This window comes from Nesoenas mayeri (genome assembly GCF_963082525.1).
Source record: "Nesoenas mayeri genome assembly, chromosome: 4".
NCBI classification, from domain to species: Eukaryota; Metazoa; Chordata; class Aves; order Columbiformes; family Columbidae; genus Nesoenas; species Nesoenas mayeri.
Genome location: NC_137540.1, coordinates 14,542,236 through 14,555,296, shown reverse-complemented (window position 1 = coordinate 14,555,296; position 13,061 = coordinate 14,542,236).

Genomic DNA, 13,061 nt, shown 5'->3' with positions numbered 1-13,061 from the left:
AATACTTATCTAATCTTGTTCTCCATGCTTAAGTGTTGAAAGAAATACTAGCTTAAAGTCTTCTTAAGGTAGTTTTAACACAGTAAGTAAACTTCCTTTAAACAGAGCATGCAGGCCTTCTTTCAACTTTATTGCACAAACAAAATGTGAAGATTTAGAGGGCCCTTCAGCTGAGAATTCCGATTAGTAACAAGAGTAAAAAGGAACTGAGTAAGAAGGATGATGGAAAGCAAAGCTAGAGTACTCAGAACACAAAAATTGGGAGAAAGAGGAGGAGTCATCCTCCTTTCCTGCCATTCAGCTTCATTCAGGTGTCACTGTAACCTACTAAAGCTGGTGGAGCTCTTCCAGCCTTCCCCTGGAGAGTGAGGGAGTGACAGCAAATTCTTGAGTAGAAAGTGAATCAGAAGTGATGGGAGTGGTGCAGCGTTGCAGCAGCGGTGATGGTTTAGCCCATGTTCAGAGCACTGCAAAAACAGGGGGTGCATTGTATCTTAGATAAAGCATTAGGTGGTAAAAATTATTATTGTAACTCCAAGGTCTCCTGCCTGCACTGGCTAATTTTATGGATAATTGTCTTTGCAATATAAATTAATCTATATGTATCACAAATTATGCAAATCAACTTTGTCCTTGAATAAAATGGCAGAGGTGCAGTGTCAGTAGGCTGCAGAAATGTCTATGCAGGTAGAACTCAGGTCTTTCATTAGCTTGCTTGTTCAGAACATCTCCTGGTATCTCATTTATTCTCATTAAAAAAGGGAGAATTTACCTCAATTTACATTCTCACAGAGTCAGGAAAGCTAATAGAGAGCTTGGGTGACAGAAGCAACTTGGCATGCCTTGCCTTAATTAATATTCCTTATTAATTCCATGCATGTATTGTGGTTGCTGTCAGTTTCTCTGTAGGCTGAGCAGCAGTTGTTATTCATAGTGCAGTCTTATAACTTGCAGGTAAAAGTTCTCTGCATGTGGTCTCTAGGTGGATTATTCTGTGCTATGTCATTGTCATGAAAAGATGTGGCTTTGAACTGATCTGGTTTACACGGATATGGGATTGGGTATTTGCAAAAAACATCTCGTCATCCAAACAGTATGATCCAAGGTTGCTTTGTTCTGGGCTAATGATGTTTCTCTGACCATTGGTTCCAGTCCTCATGTATAACTAATCCTATATATGAGATATAGTCATCTTTCCATGTGTTAGTTGAGATTGCAAGTAGCCAGTAGTTAGACAACTTCTGGTTAAGTATTTCATAGTCAAAATATGAAGCTTATAAAATTGACCCTGTTTTTTTTTTTTTTATTTCTGACATTAAGAATGTAAAAGGTTTTGCTGGGTCAGACCAAGAAAAACCTTTTTATTTTAGCAGGCCTTTTACACTTTAATTTTCTCAATTAAAAATACAACAACAAAAACCACAACACCAAAACCCCCTTGGATTTCTGGTTGTAACTCTTAATTTCAACAAATCATTTAAGTAAGAAAGAAGTACTTGCAAAGCTTGGAAGCAGCCAGTGTGTTTGTAAAGCTGTACTAAAGAATGTATAGATACACCTTTGGGGTTCATACAGGCAAGAATACGTGTTTGCAAAATAAACATGCTTACACACTGACACTGTGAACACTTGAGAGACTTCTTGACCACGGGGCATAAAGTTACAGTGCACAAATTATAATCTCATTGTTGGTTGTTTTGCAGCTTTGCTTGCATCTTGTCAACAAGGTTCATGACACTAGTAGTTTCATGTACATAACACATTTATTTCTTATTGCTACTTTTGACAGATGTAGGGGGAAGCGTTCTCAGATGTATCTGTTAGTGTAGTGCTTGTCTAGACAACAAAAGCTGAGTCTTCCAAAACATTGTTGATGTATCTTAGGTAAATGATGAGTTGTGAGCATGTAATGATCCGTCAGGTGTGGCTTTTATTTGGCAATTAGGACTAAATAAAAAGCCCACCTTTTATGCTTTTCTCCTCCAATTACACTCAAGTATCATCAAACATCAGTTATTACTGAAATTTTTTCTTTTGTGCTAGACATTCATCCCCAGTGTTATTTCCAAGTTGAATTTGGCTCATTGTTTTGTACAGCAAATTGCTTCAGCAAATCGTATCCCACTAAACCTTAATCACAATGGGTTGTTTCTGTCAAAGAAACCAAAAGCAAGGAGTAGTTGGAGTTTCTAAAAAGTTAAGTAGATAGTGATATTTCCAAGGTGTCTTTCTTGCACTAGGGGGAGAAGGAAAAGTTTGAATAAGGCAACCAATGGCTTCATAGATATATTGCCCCCCCTAACCATTCTTGTCACCACCCTGGCAATACTGTTGCCAAGACTTGATTTCTTTAACTAAGCATACTAGTATTTGGCTGCTTCACATACGCCTTTGTAATCTGAGTATCATGCAAGTTGTTAAATGCAAACGGTCCGCTTTCACTGCTCGGGTAGTTCAGCAGTAGGGCAACGGTCAAGCTGATGCTTTGGAACTGTAGTTTACTAGTGGACATGGCATTGATGTCTATTTCTCCAATAGCATACTTAGAAACAACATTTATGTCCTCTTCACTTCTTTATTTTATCACTATAAACAAGCCAAGCTTTTCTACTCTCCTGTCATGTGATATGTTCTCTGTTGCCTGGGTCAATCTACAGCTTTTCTCTACACTTACTGTATAGTGAATGCACCTTTTTCGCAACATGAGTTGTTCAAGTTGTTGCTGGTATTAAATTAACACTTAGTAAAACGAATCTTTTTCTTTTACTAGAAATACTTTGCCTGATACTTGAGAAGATCACCTTTTACTTTTTCAGTCCTGTTATAATGACAGGTCTTGACAAGATAAGCTATTGCATTCATATCCTTTCTTCATTGTCATTCTTCAAATTTAAAACATATTCTAATAACATTTTTTTATTAGTCCACAAATGCATGACCCTTCACTGTGTGTTACTGGATTTCATTTCATCTCTCTTATTGAAATTCTGAGTGTCACCTGGTTCATCATCTATGATACCCAGCCCTCTGTTTTTATGATGGCTTCTAATTCTATGTTATGAATAAAGCTTGTTCTTGCATTCTTTTTGTTTTTATAACAGGGACACAGATGGTCTTTTCAATTTTCAATATTTTATACCTTTGATGAAAAATAATTCTGACCTTTCTCCATACATAGGTTCCAAAATCTTCATATCAAAGAATTGTATTTTTTGCTGAAATGAGACAAGAGCAATGGTTCTGTGATTGTTTCCAATAAACAAGGTTTTTTGGTAGTTTTGCTGGTTACCAGTCCAAATTTCAAGCAGTGTCATCCCTCTCTGTCTCAGTGTATAAATGGCAAGGACTCTGATTGACCTTCGTTTTGCTTTGATCTTTTGAATCATTTTCTCATGCTGACAGTATGCTCTGTAGTATTTCTCCTAATTATACAAGAACACTTTAGCCTTAGCTAAATCTGATTCTGTCTTTTGTGAACGTTTACCCTACCTCAGTGGAGTATCTGAATCTCAGTTTGGAATCTCCTAATAGATTTGACCCTATTTTATCTCTAGTATTTCTTATTTATTTGGTCTCTCACACCACCAACATGTTGTACAGACTCAACAACAAAATTAATTGGGTTAGGATTTCTGCATTAATTATTAAATGATATTTGTCTTTTGGAATCCAAAGTTTATAACCAGCCTTTTGCCAGACATACGTTGCTGTAAAGTGCTCAAACCAAGAGAGAAAGAAAGAAATCTCTCCATATTACTCTGCTGCAGCTGCCATGAGTAGACAAACTACATTGTTCCTACACAGAAGAGAAGGAAGACCACTACTAGTGTGTTTGCCTGAGAGGCCCACAGTTCTGCAGTTCCACCTCCAGGGATCTCATTTCCATGTTAAATGACAATGAATCTGTCTTGCCTTTAGCCAGGTTGTCTCAGTGGTTAACTACCCCCACTTCAAATGTGTGCATTTACTTTAGACTTACTATACCTAAGATCACTTCAAGCCATTTAGTTTTGTGTTTCTTTTCTGCTAAAATAAAAATCACAACTGGCATCCTGTTTTAACAAAAATGTCAAATCCAATGCCTTTCGAAAGTCTAAGGATATGATATATTTCATTTGTAATAGGACTTCTGACTGAACCAAGTACACCTGCTGTGTTTGGTGCCATTTCTGTGACATTGTGTGACTGGTATTTGTTGTGCTAATACTTTTTATGTCTTTTACATCTCCTGCTTTGGTCTGCACTGATATCAGGTTAATCCATCCATATCTCAGGTCATTCCATTAGCCTTTAAAAATATTATTACAATATCAATTTTTAGTAGTTATCTGAAGCTTCCCCAAGTTTAAGCAGCTTGGATAACTCCTTCAATAATCTCTGTATTTGAAAGAATGGAGAGGTGGAGTTATTTAGATAATAACCTCTGATTCCACACACCCCCCTCCCCATTTTATTGTTTCAGAAAAGTGCCAGTCTTTTTTCTTTATTTTGCTCCACTTTAAGTCTAGAATCAAAACAGATGCTCAGTTTCATTTTAATAATAAACTAAAACCATGAAGTCCTCTGGACAGATACTTCCCAGCAAGACAAATACAATGCTCACAATTTGTAGTTAGCACATTTTTAAAAATCTGGATTATGATTTGAGTTAACCTAAAAACTGTCCAGTTTTACATGGGTATATGCAGGTGGATTTTGTTTCATGATATTTTAACTTCCCAGACTAAGAAGAGCATATCAGTAGAATAATAGAAACTGTAGATCTTTTTTTTTGTTCAGAGAATGCACTCTACAATAGTGAGTGGTACTCTGTTGAAACTCTTCCTGTTGCTGTAGATATGTATTTATTTAGTGCCAAGTGTTGTAGAATGATTACTTTAGAAGTCTGTAGTTTTTCTGGTGTAATAGAGAGGCAGTCAAACTGATGCCTTGCATTTACTGAATGTTTGCTGGCTTTTAACAGTACGCTACCAAGTATTATTCTGTTGCCCAAGAAGGCACAAATGATTTGGAGAATGACTCAGTTGATATCCTCCTTCCTCCCCTGCAGACCTGGGAGGATGGCTGTGCTTTTGAAGAAAGCTCATTGAGATGACACGGCAAAGTTTGAGGAGTTCTTCATTACTTCAGTTTTATTTTTTTTTACGTTTGCATAACTTATCTCACTTATGACTGCTTGAATATGCAAGAATGCTAGAAGGAACATGCTCAGCTCAGGTGAAGGGAGAAAGCAAAGGAAATAAGGCACATAATGCATCATTCACTTTCTTAAGACAGTTAAGGTGTGGCACAGGAAGGTGTTGAAAGGATCTCCATCCAGTTCTGTTTTGATGTGTTAGCATTATATTCTAAATGTTAAAATAAATTATGCCTTAGCATCACAGGCATATGCGCAAGAGATTGCTGTGACCTGCCAGGGAGTGAGCTCATCAGCAACGAGCTTGTGCAGGGAGCGTATTTCAGCAGCATTGCAAGCTGTTGAAGCAAAGAAGGGCCAGCAAAGCAATCCACGCACCAGGGCTTGTCCTGCAAGTCTGCCTGTGTGCATCAGCAACACGAGAAAGTAAATGCAATTCTGCTAGACTTCTTCACTGGAAACCGAGTCCTACAGCTGTTAAGAGGGAGAACTTCTTTTTAAAAAATGTTTGTAATTACACAGTTGCAAAACTTTAGCAGGGTGTTTCCTGGCCTAATACAGCTGAAATGTGTATTTTCATATTTATTATGACTGTCCTGTGGAGGAAGAGCCACTTCCAGTTACCTTCTAAATGACACCACGCAGGCAGTTTTTTCTTCTATTCTTCATTCTGGATGGCACTGCTAGAAAAATTGGGCAGGAGAGGACTCATTATGTTTGCAATGTTTTTTTGTAGTCTACATTTTATTCATTTATTTTATTCAAGGGAAAGTATGTGATCATGGAGGCTTGGATACGTCTCCTTCTTTCTTTCCACAAAGAATATAAAACTTCATCAAATGAAAATTTTCTTCTGTTTTGTTGCCCACCCACACAAATGCTTTCAGAGTTAACCTTTCAATAAGAGAACTGAGCTTTGCTTTCAGAGATGAGAAACCTTGCTCTTGGTATTTAGAATCATCTGTCTGATGAAAATTTGAGTGGGGAAAGGCAATGTTTCTGTCAGTAACAATTCATTACTGGTTGCTTGTTTCACTCTGGCATTTCAACAGTTTGATCATTTATTTTGGAACATGCTTGCTGGATGTTTGCTGTTTACAGTGGTCTGCAGTCTTCACATTGTGCTTCTTATTTGCAATAAATGCATCTTACAGATGAGCATTAAAATGTCTTGCTACTTACATGCTTTATCTTAAAAGACACCATGCCAACACTTGTGAGAACAAAACCTCTGTGTCTTGATTATGCTGATGTTTGGAGCAAATCTCATTAGAAACTTTGGCTCTGACTGTGCTGGATTAGGAGCATATGGCCTATTCCTTATGGTTGTTATCCACGCCTTCAGTGTTTGTAAATTTATTTTGTTTTGTGTCGCGGTTGAGACGGACAAATGACATGGACCAGGTTCTTTCAAGATGAAAGTAACAGAGCGCCATTCATTGCTACAAGTGCATTTTTAAACAATTCTACCAGTTCATGTGTCTTTTCACTATTCGTTACAAGTTACAGCACTAACATCTCATTGGTTAATTTTTCTATCATCCATGTTATTCTTCTATCCCCTTCTCTCTCAAGAGTATATCTCTCCTCTCTCTGGATACTCCTTTACTCTCATCCTTCTCAAGGGTAAATCTTAATATCTCAAGGCTGATCTCTACTCTCATATTTTCTGTCAAGGATTCCACAGACCCGCTGCAGTTTCACACAGTTTTGTAAGTTACAAACTCTCAAAAAAATTTAGTGTTCTCCTATGACTCAGAAGATCATTTGGGAAAAAAAACCCAAACCAAATCAACCCCAAAATCTCTTAATTTTTGGCTTACAAAAGGGGCATTCCACCTCAGACTTTATCTATGCTTAATTAGCCTGCCAAAATGTGTCGAGAGTAATCCTGCAAAATCAATTTATTGCAAATGCATTTTATTCATATAAGGGCCTCAGTCTACAATTTCTTTCTATCTTGAGCCTCCCAGTATCCAAGGGTGACACTTGTGTCCATTTCATACACATTTGGAATTTTAGCTGTTTGTCTTCGGCTCTGTAAACCTTTACATCTTGTGTTTCTTCCCCTGTTCTCTGTCAGCTGAGTGACTCGGTACACTGGAGATTCAACTCCACAGATACATGTTAGCTGAAGCATACGCTCGCTGTGGTTTGGTATCTGGGGACTGACTAGTCTGGTTTTATCTTTGCCCAATGCAATACCATTTATCCCCCCTCCAGATACACTACCTAACACATTCATTTATTTAGACGTGCTCTAGAGGTTTCTTTGGTCGTCCTTGTTGAATATTCCATTGCCAGCAGGGGGTGTAACTGCCAGAGTTAACAGCTAGTTTTATTTGCAAAGGTAGACTGCTCCCTTAGGTACAATTCCTTTGATAATGATGTTTCCAAGCCATATGGAATTATGGAGCAATCAAGAGAGCAACTACTGTCTTATATCATATTCTAATACTTTTTCTAATTAGCATTTTTACTTATATGTTTTCAGAACTCAGATCTTTGCACTTACCTGTACACTGAGCTCACTGTAAGCAGATGAAGTTTGCACCTGTTCCATAGAATGCAAAAAGATCACTGAATAGAAAACAATGGATTTTGAATTGCACTTTAATACCTTCAAACAGGAAGACAGGATCATAGTAAGCTATGCTTTTGATAAAAAATTGAGTGTTTATAGCTGAGCAGTCTTTTAAAAAAACCCTTATCTTATGAGTATAGATATCATGGATAAAAAAGTTAATCTGCCTTTGTACGATGTACTGTTTATTTTGCTCATTTGTCAAAAGAGAACAAATGGATTTACCAGTCTTTATGCTTCATGCTGGCAGTAGAGTTAATTAAATTGTAGGAGGAAACATATGTGCCTGTCAGATGCAGCATAGCATTATTAGGTGTATTTATTTGTACTATGAACTTTCATGATCATCCACTGAGGCATCAAGTATTACCTTCTTGCACATGAAGCACAGAAGTTCTCTGAGTGAATAAATGATCTGAAGTGACCATCACTGTATTTTAAACAACCTGTGACATTCATGTAACTGCAGAGCTTGCCCAGCTGTAACATCCTCAGCTTTCTCTAAAATAAGAGGGGCTTAGCAAAAAAAGAGAATAAGATTACTGTTAGTTCTAGCAATACAACTGATCACTAACTAAATGAATGTGGTTATTTTCCACCATCCTGACTGAAAATATATTGGAAGTGCCTGCGTAGACCATGCGACTCCTCTGAAGCAAACACAGGACAGTGCTTTCTGAGAGCAGAAACTGTAGTCAACTATATTCAACTCTGAACATAAGCAGCTATAGTTCTACTGCAATTAGAGAAGCTGGATAGCTTTGTACAAAGGTTCCATTTGATTCCCAGGTTGCAGTTTAAAATTTTCAGAAACTATGAAGTTGCATTTCTTCTGTGACATTTCCAGCTTAATAGTAAACAGCCTTACTCATAATGAATAGAAGGGAAAATAGGAATAATATTTTTTCCTCAGTAAAATTCACATACTGTCAGGTTGGTTTATTTCCTATGTGTTCCTGTCTCAAGAATACTTTGACCGAATGGCTTTGCCTGTGTGCCACTTCTCTGACAACAGCAGGTGCCTAGTTTTTAGTAAAGCCTGATGCTGGGCCTGTGTTTCAGGACTAATAAGCCTGTGTTGAGCTTTGTGCTCACGTGGCTGGAGCAGTACTTGAACAAGGCAGTTTAAAACTGTCAGGGATATCCTTACAATGTGACTAAAGTTGGAAGGTACAAGAAGCAGTATGTAGACTTGCCTTTGAAACTCCTTTCTTAAGCAAAAACCTATGCTCAGCTTTAATTATTGAGCTCTTAGTTCTCCTCCCTGATATTCTTTCCTACCATTAAGATACCAGACTGGTTTTCCTTGAGAACTTTCCATGGCATGTTTATACCCATGATACTTTATTGCTTGAGGCTGACAAAACAATAGTGTTGCTGCAGTGCAGTACAATCTGTTTTTCCTGTCAATAGCCCAAGCTTTTTAAAACAAACAAACAAACAAACAAAACCCACCCAAAAAACCCACAAACAAAACAAAACAACAAAAAAACAAACCCACAAAACCAACAACAATAACAAAAAAACCCCAAAACAATAAAAACTTTTTCCACTTGAGATCCTGCAGCTGCTCAGGAGAGTGACATTTCTCTCTAAAGTGTTCCTGCTCAAAGGAAATATGTGAATTTAGATGTCAGAATGTATGAGTTGTAAGAGACTGGGAGTTGAGCAAATATCTTGAGACCCGTGTAATTTTTGACACTTTACCTTTCACAGGAAGGGGCTGTGATTCTCATTTGTCTGTCTGATGATGAGTTCTGCAGAGGGAATGGCTGTTTCAGACAGAAGAAAAGCTTGAAACTTCATCCTCTAACTACCCTGCCACTGCCATGTTGATCAAGAAAAAAATACAATTAAAAGGCTATTCGCTCATCTACCATACCTTTATGCTGATGAAAATCCATTCATTTCAGAGAAGGATTTTTAAAATTTAAATCCATATCATTAAGAAACAAGTCCAACTTGTCAGCCATGTGATTCAGTTTGCTCATCTGTAAAACTGACAGCGTGTTTCATCCTTAACTGAGGAGTGAGGGTGGAGTTATTTGTAATGTAAGTGAAAGAAAAACTAGTTTGCACAAAGAATGATTGTTTCTGAAATACTAGCTATTAAATATATTCTGATTTGAGTAAAATCCTTGGTATGTCATAAGGCTTTGTGTCAATGACTAATACATTTTTTATGGATATTCCAACTTTGAACCCTCCTATTGAGGGCGGCCCTGCCGCAATGTCCTTAAGTCTGTGTTACAGGAATACTATATTGCTTATATAAATGCTGTGAAAGCCAGGTGGATATTCTGGTTTTTCTAATTGTGTTGGACTACAATACCAGCATCTGGTAGTCCAGTGAGATTACTCTCTGGAGTTTCACTGTTGATGCCAGCATAAGCTTTTTTCCTCTCATATATTTTTCCATCTTAATGGTGTTTCTGTACTTGTGACTGTGTGATACAGTTGAGTCCTGTCTCTGTAGATACCAAGCATGTGATTAATCACGGATTTGCCACTAGAGCCAGGCTGACATCACACCTATATTGTTATGGAAACAATTAGGTCATTGGGATATTTTGCTAATTTAACCACTGCCTGGGTTGTGTCTGCTGTATTTGTTGCTGTTTGGAACACAGTACCAGATTGTGCTGTGTTCTTAAGCAGGACATGAATCACTGTGAAAAGAGGTTTTTTTATTGTCTTCTCTGCAAGTTCAGTGTGTGTTCCTCAGTCAGCCTCTCTATGTTTTAGTCTTTTGCATTTGGGAGTTGTATGTGGGACTTCCCCACTCTTGACTATATTTGTTTATTAACTTCTTTCTAACTCTGTACATGAAAGGATATCAGTAGGTTGTAGATGGAATGGCTATGGAAGGATCTTTGTGTCATTGCTAGAGAGCAAACACAATTGCAAAAGCAGTTATTAGCTGTGATTTACAGTATAGTTGTGCTTCCCTGTTCTTTCCTAACATTGAACTTCTCAATGGCAATTAGGTGCCTTGTCTGCATATCTTTTGAAAATGAAACGTTTCTGTTCTTTAACTGTACGACAGTAAAGAACAGAGCAAGATCCAACAGCACTCAGTGTTTTGCATATACATACTGAGTATTTTTCCCTGCAGAACTTGGTCTACATAGGCTTGCCAAAAAGAACACTTGTTCATAGACTAGAAATCATAGCAGAGCTGGGGGCTGTATAGCTCCTTCTCACTGTTGACAGCAATAGCTAATGCTCCATCCCTTACAATAGCTATAAAATCCATTTAGCAAGAAAACATCTTTAAAAGCTTTTTTTTGTGTGTGTGTGTGTGTGTATTCCCTGTGAACCAGCAAATATATTCTCACTGTAGCAAAGTGTATCTTGAGATGATGAAGTCTGTCATTTTTGAGAAAAGCAGAGCACACGTTTGTTAGGACAAGTACACCATTTTTATGTTTGTCTTGATGCACTTAGGTGCACTGAATAACCTCTAAAATTTACTTCCAGATGCACTTTCTGTCATTCTTTTGATTGTACAGCACTTGTGATCGTTAAGTGATAGTTCCTAACAGAGGAAACTTGCAAGTTAAATTAAATTCTGTGAGAAAGGGTGGTCCCAGTATTTGACCTGTTTCTGAAGAAGACTCTAGAATTGTCATTAAATTCATAACAGAATCTTCAAACACCTTGCTTACATCAATGAAAACAATTCCTCACACCAAAGTGAAAATAACATCCCCACAGAGATGAAGGGGTTTCAAATCAGTGCAGATACTTGCGGGTTAGCACTTGCATTGTGTCCCCTTACGGGTGATGTTCCACCTTGTAAAGTGATACAAACTTAAAACCAAAGGAGAGATTTTTCTGCCTAGAGCCAATAACCAGTTTAAATGAAAATCTATTAATTATTTCCCCAGAGTATTATGTCAGAAATTTTGATTGACTCCCTTTGAAGGTATTTTTGTAAATTTGTGTTTGTAACTAGTGCTTAGTTAGCAGGCAAGCAGCTGAATTAGCAAAGCAGCTGGATCCCTTGGGTAGTGATATCTGCTAAGGTCATTTAAGTGGATCAGAGGAGTATAATCAAGGATGCAGTATATTTGAAAGCTTCTTCGACGACGTATCAGCCCAATAGTACCAGCAGGAGCAATGGAGGATTGGGAAAGGTAGTGTCGGGGTATGTGGTGGGGAAGTCAGGGTTCCCCCCCTGTGCTGTTCATGTCTCAGCTGAGAATATTTTTCTACTGAAAAGTTAGCCAAGTTCAGTGCTGCAGCACAAAATATGTATGAGAGAAAACCCAGCATATTCAGAACTCTTGCATCTGTTTTGTGAAGTTTTGGGGAGCTTTTAATTGTGTCTAACAAATAATGGATTATTTTCTTTCTCTGATTTACCTTCCACTAGCCGTCTCCTTCTTGAATCGATAAGGATGAGAGTATTTTCTGGGCAAATTTGAAAGTAAAATACTCTTGACTAGTAGTTTAAAAATGTTGTGCTTGCTATAAACGCTGTTTTCTTCTTTGTGACTCAAAGTGCTTCAGCAACTACTGAAGATGCAATTAATTTCTTATCAAAGGAAGGGCACACTGATATTTCTAGGGAGAATAAAGAAGGCAAGACAGAGTTAATCTGAGGAAGTAAAGTTTAATATTTATTTGGAGTTGCGGTAATGATCACTGGGACCTTGTTTCAGAAGCTCTGTGACAAACGTGCATCTCTGGGAATAAATTTGTTTTATTCTGTAGGCAGCTGTTTTCTCCCTGAAGCTCCATCAAGTCAGCTCCTTGAGGCAGCATTAGGATATTACAGCACCAGAGAAGCTATTTTTCAGATGAAATTTGAGATCTACTTCTTCACAATGTATTTCAGTATTTTGATGCAATTATCATTAGTGTGACATCATGGCTGTTCCTTGGAATTCCTTCGGAATTTCAGCTGATTACCTCAAACTTCTTTTTATGTTTAACTAATTTTGCTAGAATAGTTTATTTTCCTCTTTTACAGTGTAACAGTGTAACACTTCTTTTGATTGTGAGCATCCTTGCACAGCTCATGCATACTGGAGTGTAAACCAGCTAATTGACTGGTCTGAGATGCTCAGATGGCAAAGTAGGTTAAGGATGGTATTTTCCCCAATACTGACTTGTTAAGCACATGGAGAGGAATTCAGATAATATATTTTTACATATATGCATACATATGCATAAGCATACATGCATGTATATATGCTGGGTTTTTTTAAGGAAGGACCTTTCCCTACCCCTAAGTCCCAAACCTTACCTGTGAAACAAATATCACTGAAATATTTTGTTAGACGTTATTGAGATCCACATATGCAAAGTCTGGAAAAAATGCAGACTTCATGA